The sequence below is a fragment of the Galeopterus variegatus genome, unplaced genomic scaffold (genome assembly GCF_000696425.1).
Source record: "Galeopterus variegatus unplaced genomic scaffold, G_variegatus-3.0.2 Scaffold81, whole genome shotgun sequence".
NCBI lineage: Eukaryota > Metazoa > Chordata > Mammalia > Dermoptera > Cynocephalidae > Galeopterus > Galeopterus variegatus.
Genome location: NW_007726192.1, coordinates 695,373 through 703,626, shown reverse-complemented (window position 1 = coordinate 703,626; position 8,254 = coordinate 695,373).

Below are 8,254 nucleotides of genomic sequence, written 5' to 3'. Positions count from 1 at the left end.
TCCTAGCTCTTTTGACATTTGTCAGAGAAGTCTAGAATATTCTAAATTTTACATTTGTGGGGACCAACACCCAAAGAAAGGCAGAAGTATATAAGATCACATACATCTCCGGTGGCAAAACTCAGCCCCTTGATCCCTAATACCCTTTCTGCTACATTGTTCTGTGGTCTTTTGTTCATATCTTGTCAATTTATCAAGATGATAACCTAGGATGAGTAAATGCACCTTTGGGAGTATTTCCTGTACCCCGGATTAGATTATAAACTCTTTGAGAGATAGGGATGGCCTTTATTCCTTTGCTGCCTGGTCTGATTTCACTTTACGAGTCTCTGTGCAGGGCCTACCCTTGCACTGCTGGCCCCTGCCTGTGAGGAAAATAGAGTCCACGCAGACCTGAGCTGTCCTAAAAGATGCTCGGATGGGCCTAACAAGCATCCCAAAGAAGACGCTGAGTCCTGCCCCTCAAATGTCAAGATTTGGAAGAAGTCACCTGCCTCTAAGCAAAAGCCAGATGCCTGTAGAGGTGAAATAGGAAGCTTTCTAAAGGATGAAATCAGTTCTCCCGAAAAGAAATCTTGTCGGATGAAGACAGAAAACAGATAATTTCTCCCAACATGAGAAAGCAATTTATTTCTCTGCTCCATAGTGGCCAGAGGCCACTGACCTGTAAAATCTGAAGGCAGTGTAGGTTTTGGAAAGTCACAGATGGGGGTCACTTTTCTTGTACAGTGCATAGCCCTAAGATGGCCGAAGGGGAGCGTCAGAGCCTTGAATCTTTGCCCTGTTTTGTGAGGCCTCTGGGCAGACATTTCGCTGATCATAATCACTTTTATATGTAACTGGACCTTAATTCATCTGGTAGGATGAGCTACGGAAGGGCGGCACAGATTAGAGAGCTATGTCTGTAACTGACGAAATCTGTGCCTGGCGTGCATTTGTGGGGAAATTAAAAATAAAATGAAGCTCATCTGAAAAATGCGTGGACTAGAATTAGCCGTCTCCTGACTGGTCACGCATGGAACTTGTCGGAGATGACCAGGACAGAAAAGTGAGACCTGGGCAGCACACTGGGCCGCGCTGTCCGCCAGGCTCTGGGGAGCCTGTCATAATTTATAATGGATTATCTTAGGAAATAGAATATGGAAATTTGTAGAATCACAGAATTTTAGAGTTGAGAGGACATTGCAAATTATGTAGCACAACCCCCACCCCCCTGCCACAGAATCTTCCCAAAAACCCTATAAGGTGTGTAACTGAGGAAACTGGGCCTCTGAGGCTTTAAGGATCTCACTCAAGGTCATGGATGAGGTCCAGACCCAGGTCATCTGATTCTAAAGCCCGTATCTCAGAAGAAGTCTGTGGTGCAAAAAAAAAAAAAAAAAAAAAAAAGGCCCAGAAAAAACATGTTTCAAAAATGCATGACCCATTGTTTACTCCACAAGATACTTAATGCCTCGACCTTGTTTGAATTAACTCATCAAATCCTCAGTAGTGGACAAGACGTTTGGCAGGAGCTAACATCACCAGGCCGGGTAAACAACACTGCTGGTGTTGGCACTTGTGGTTGCACCCCTCACCATAAGGCAGATATCCAAATGTATTGAATTTTTTATAGTTTATACTTCAAGTTTCCAACACTGGGGCTTACACACACACACACAGATATTTTCCCTCTGTGACTTCTCTTTCCTTTCAACACTGCCCTTGATGGCCACTCTAATTTGATTTCATCAGATGTAACAAATGTAATTGCTCTGAACAAACTACACCTGGTTGCAGAGAGGAGAAAGGGAAGTAGCACCTGCTGACTCTTCTCTGGTCAATGTGATAGTACATTGCATAAACTCTGTCGCTCACCTTCACAAAGACCTTTTGAGGTACTGTCATGTTGCTGGTTTGACATCGGAGGCAATTGAGATGTGGAGAGGTTACAGCACTTGCCAAAGTCTACCACCTAGTGAGTGGCCTCACTGGGCTCTGAACCCAGATCACTGTGGCTGGCATCAAGCCCAGTGCTGTACACCCAGTCCAGGTGAAATCAGAGTCCTGCTGTAACTGGGCAGGATCTGCAATATCAGAAGAATGTGATGCAGCAGCAGGCTCCACCTCAGTCCTTAGCTTACTCAACCTGGTCCTCAAATCCAACCTTCTTTTCCTGAAACAATTTTGAAAAGAAATACACTTCAAACTTTCAAAGGGAATAGCAATTAAACAACTTAATTTCCATGGTCAGCCTGATTTCTCTGCCTTAGTAGAAAGTCTAATGGGGTGTTTTACAAGAATGACAGAGACAGATGATGACAGTCAAACCTGTGCACAAAGCTCGGGAGTTAAGGGCTCTGCATTGTTCTGTAACAACAGTCATCTTTTCAATGCATTGGAATAAAGGTATAGACTCCAAATGTATTTGCATTTCAGCCACACTCTGCATGAACATACCCTCCAGCTTTTCGTTCAGAGGAACTGCATTTCAACCTCTGTAGAAAGAAAGGCCAACAGGTAGCTGCTGCTCCAAAAATGCTGGCGGAATCCAAACATGTAGTACATGGGAGATTAGATATTAATCTTCACACCTGTGTGTCAGGGAGGCTTCAGGCTTGTAAGGAAGGGCTGACAAGAAGCCTAGATGAGAAATATAGTCATGACCTTCCTGCATGAAACACCTATATTCCATGACAATGGGTCCAGCAGTGTGTGTGTGTGAGAGAGAGACTCAGTGGGGAAAAGTTCAATGTGTTCCTCAACAAAGCCTGTGCAGTCCATGGAGGTAGGGAAGTAGGAGACCATGTGCTGTTGAAAGATTTCTGAAAAACATGTCCCCAAGCACTTTTACCCCTGCCAAATTCTGCCACTGAGGTGAAAGGAAAAGGTGATAAACATTTGACAGGCACCTACTATGTGCCGGCACTGTGCTAGGCACAGTCTCAAATCTTTTTAATCCTCATCACAACCCTCTGAGGTATTGTTCTCTTTTTAGAGATGAGGAAATTGAAGCTAAGACAGGTTAGGTTACTTGCCAAGCATTACATAACCAGGAGGCAGCCTAAGATTCAAATCCACATGTATTGGACTCCCGAATTGCACTCTTTGTCCCTGTTAAGATGGGACTGTCTCTGTGAAAAGTGAAACCTATTAGTCATTTACACTGCGGTGTAAAGAATTTATCCTATTCAGAAGTTTTCATTCAAAAGCCTAAAGGTCTGGATTCCACAGAGGAGAAAAAAAAGAGTACAGAAGACCGAGGGTCATGATGACAAAAACACATATCAGTCACTTTCCAATTTTGCCCAGCCCTAAATACCTCCAGCAGTCTTAACAGAGCAGGCAAAAGGAGGAAAGGGAGATGTGAAGAACAGTCTTTCTCCAACTCTCATGTCTGGAAAAATAGTGACAAACAGAAATGCTACTGTGTTCCAAGAGTGGCGATGTTGAGAAGGGAGGAAGGGGGTTATTTTTAATTTAGCCCAGCCCAGTTCCACATGCAAGAGCAGCTGATCTTAGATTGCAGCGTAGACCTGGGTCTGCAGAGCCTCAGGGCAGAGCAGGTCTGGGGATGAATTATTCCTCCTTGTCCCTGTCCTCAAGCCAATCTCCTCAGCACCACACTCTTGGCCCCTAGGATGTGGCACTGTGCACTGTGGTTTAGTGTAGAGCACTGACACTGGCTGTCTCATTTTCTAGTTATGTGACTTCCAGAGTGCTATTTACCCTTTCTGATTCTTCATTTGGAAGATGAAAATTATAATGCCTGCCTCATGGGATAATAGTAAAATTAAATAGGATAATGTGCAGGTAGCATTTAGTAAATGGTATCTAATGCTACCATATAATCTGCAGAGCAGGATGCAGGGAGAACTTTGATCAGAAAGCTTTGAGGCCAAGTTGACTTAGCCATCAACAGAGCTTTCAGTTGCTATACAGTGTGAATGAAGGGGTGGTGGTGAGGACTTCCAGCTCCAAAGTATCTTCTTCATCTAAAAGCCATAATATTTGATATTTCACATTTGGGTGTATTCCTTTGGCACCTGCCTCAAACACCTTTTTTCAATTCCTTTGGTAAATAACACATTAAATCAGTGTTACCAATCTCAGTGCCCATTGAAATTGTTTGGGGAACTTTAAAAGAATGCTGATGTGGCCCCACCCTGGATCCAAAAAGTAGAACCTCTGGAAAGGAGCCTAAGGATTAAAAAAAATATTTGCCATGTGTTTCTACCTTATACCCAGGGTTGAGAACCCCTGCATGAAACTGTTTAACACCACTAGAATGTAAACACCAGGAGGCTAAAGAATACGACATGGTATACCCAAGCTCACCACTGTACTGGGCACAAAGAAGAGTTAACCTACAAATTTGTTGTTGAATGAAAATAAAGGTGTTGGGGACTCTAAATTCCACTCTAGTGAGAGCCAGAGTTGAGATGAGGGACAAGGGGCTAAACGGCACAGAGAGGAGAAATTAGCTCTAAGTTATTACCGAAGAGCAAAACACACTTCTTAGAAAATTAGGCTGCATGTTACTCTAGTGATGTTTTTAACAGGAAAGGACAGATCTCTTGGAAGGAGAGACAGATGCTACACTAGGATTTTAAAAAAGACATGCTTCTTCAAGTTTCTAGAAGTAAGTGAATACAAAGAGAGAAAATTTTCAATTAAATATTTCAAAAACTCCCCCTGGCCATTGGAAGAAATAGAAAACCACATGCTCTGGAATCAGAGAGCTCCAACTTCAAATCTCACACCTCTCATTTATTAACTGTATCACTCACAGAAGGAAGGTTTCTTCCCCTGTACTTTTTAAAGCATCTCTGATCCTTCAGTTTCTACATCTACCAGAGAGGGAGTCATATTATCCAACTCTCAGGGGTGGTGAAGAAGAGTAGGTGAATTTGCGAACACCTAATAGGTGGTTAGTGTCTATTAATTCCCCCCTCTGCCCTTCCTCCTTTCCTCCATGCCTTCCTGAAAAACAAGGTTATTTGTTACTCTAGAGATAAATAACTTTTTAAAAATGAGCTATCAGGTTATTGATTTCCATATTTCTGAATGCTAATTGTTGTGGGAATGTTAGGGAGAGGTGAGATGCGTACATAGATCCTCAAAATAGCAAGAAAAGAAAGGACTATGCAAGAAAGGCTGGCTCCACTAAAAATCAGCCCTGTACGATGGGTGTCCAAACCCTAAAATCAACTGTGTGGAGGTTATGCTGAGTTTAGAAAACAGATGAGGGATATTTTCTTCTTTTTCTGAGGTCTGGAAGAACGTAAATAACAGTTGTCTCCTTTTTTATATACTCGTTAGAAATCAACTGTTAAACTATTTAGTTCTGGCAACATACTAATAAAAATTTTTAATCACTCTCCTAATATCTTCATGGTAAACTTTCTATACAAGTTTTTGATCCAGTCTTGAGTTATTTTGGATACTTAATATTTTCCTAGAATTATATTTCAATTTATCTATGAGGTTTTTAGCTATACCTCTTTGCATGATTATAGTTTAAATGTTTGCTCTATGGATTAAGATGTGTATTATTAATATTTCACAGTCTTTTCAGAGTTCATATTGTATGTTGGAACTGCATAGATCTATTTTTCCCCACTCTGTACTTCGTGCTACTGTCATCATATGTATTTCATCTACATATATTATACACCAAAGACAATGTTAAAATGTTACAGTGTTTGCTTTAAATAGTTAGGTCTTTAAAAAAAAGAAAAAATATTTTGTATTTATCCATATATTTACCTTTTTCCGATGTTTCTTATTCATTCCTGGAGATCCAAGGTCCTGCCCATATCATTTCCCCCCAATCTAATGAACATCCTTTTAGTTCATTCCTGTAGTGCAGATCTGCTGACGGCAAATTACCTTCGTTTCTTCTAGGCTGAAAATACCTTTATTTTGCCTTCATTCTTAAAGGATATTTTTACTGGTATAGATTTCTGGTTGTTCTTGTTACTGTTTTTCTTTCAGTACTTTAAAGATGTTGTCTCATTGTCTCTTACCTCTATCGTTTCTGATGAGAGGGTAGAAGTCATTTGAAACATTATTCCCTCATAACTAATGTTATGGGCCGAGCCCGTGGCGCACTCGGGAGAGTGCGGCGCTGGGAGTGCAGCAGCGCTCCCGCCGCGGGTTCAGATCCTATATAGGGATGACTGGTGCGCTCACAGTGCTCACTGGCTGAGCCGGTGCGGCTGGTCTCAAAAAGGACAAAAAAAAAAAACACTAATGTGTCAATTTCCTCTGGCTGTTTTCAAGATTTTCTGTTTATCTTTACTTTTCAGAAGTTTGATGTGCCTAAGCATTAGTTTTCTTTGTGTTTGTCCTACCTGGTGTTAGCAGAGTTTTTTGAATCTGGGCATTTTTTATTTTTGTCAAATTTAGAAACTCTACGGATGTTTCTTCAAGAATTTGTGCGTGGCTTGACCCATTCTCTCTCTACTCTCTTTCTGAGACTCCAGTTATACATGTGTTAAAGCTTTCAATATTCTCCCCTAGGTTATTGAGACTCTTCATTTTTTTCTCTTCATTCTTCAGATTGGATAATTTCTATTGATCTCTGAGTGTGCGTGTGTGTGTGTGTGTGTGTGTGTGTGTGTGTGTGTGTGTGTGTGTGTGTGTGTGTGTGTGTGTGTGTGTGTGTGTGTGTGTGTGTGTGTGTGTGTGTGTGTGTGTGGCTGGTACAGGGATCCAAACCCATGACCTCAGTGTTATAAGGCTGTGTTCTAACCAATTGAGCTAACTGGCCAGCCCTATTGATCTATCTTTAAATTATTTCCTCTCTCATCTCCATTCAACTCTGAATCCCATTCGGTAAGTTCCTTGTCTCAGATATAGTAGTGTTCTATGCATTTTTATGGTTTCTATTTTTTTTGCAGAGATGGCATATCCTTTCATTAATTTAGAACATGTTTTCCTTCACATCTGCTATGGACTGACTATGCCTCCCAAAAGTTCATGTATTAGAAAATTGATCCTTATTGCAGCTGGTTAGCTCAAGTGGTTAGAGTGTGGTGTTATAATACCAAGGTCAAGGGTTCAGATTCTGTATCAGCCAGCAGCCAAAAAAACAACAACAAAAAATTGATCCTTATTGTAACAGTGTGAAGAGGGTGAGAAATCTGATTATGGTATTTGAAAGGTGGGGTCTTCAAGAGGTGATTGGATCATGAGGTCTGTGACCTCATGAATTGATCAATCCATTCATGCAGAAATGGGTTAATGGTTTGACGGGTTATCAGGGAGTAGACTCCTGGCTTTATAAGGGGAACAATTGAGCTCATTAAAGCACTCTTGCCATTCTCACCATGTGAAACCCTGGTCACCACAGGACACTGCAGGGAGTCCCCACCAAGAAGGCTCTCACCTGATGTGCCTTCTGGACCATGAACTTCCCAGCCTCCAAAACTGTAAGAGATAAATTTCACTTATTTATACATTTCCCAGTTTCAGGTATTCTGTTCTAAGCAACATAAAACAGACTAATACAACATTACTAAACATATTTGTAGTCACTGCTTTAAACCTTTGTCTGCTAATTCCAACATCTCAGCTATCTTAGGAGCCCTCTTTCTCTTAAGAATGGGTCACATTGTCCTGTTTCTTTATATACCAAGTAATTTTTTGTCTTGAATGTTGTAGTGTTAAGTTGTAGGTACTCTTCATTCTGTTATATTCCCCAAAGACTGTTGACTTGTTTGTTTTGTCAGGCAATTAATTTGGTTGGATTTCCAGTGCAAACTCTATCACTTAGGTGCCATCTCAAATCTCAGTTCTATTCTTTTAGCCTTAGACAGGACTCTCAAAGTCTGCTCTGTGTATTCATAATTCCGGAATCAGCCAGAGATCTGAGCAGTTCAAACACAGAATTTTAGCTCTCCATTTCTGGCTCTCCCCAAGGATCTTCTCACTTTCTTGTGGCTATAGTTGCCCTGAATCCTCTGGCTCTACAAGCCAATAAGATTGAGGGTTTCTTCAGTTTTTGGCACTCTGCATGGAATAGACTGAAACCTGCCCTCAGAAAAAAAAGGGAGGGAACTCACCGCGCTGTTTCCTTCTTCTAAGTGCCATTACAGAATTTACCTCCAGAATCTACCTTTCCAGTGCCTTCAAGTACTTGTATTTTTGTTTTATCTATAGTTCATGTTTGGTCTAATAAGAGTTTACTTGTCCATACTGTAAGCAAAACCAATCCATACATTTGCTTTAGGTTTCCTCTTTTTTTTTTTTTTTTTTTTTTTTTTTTTGC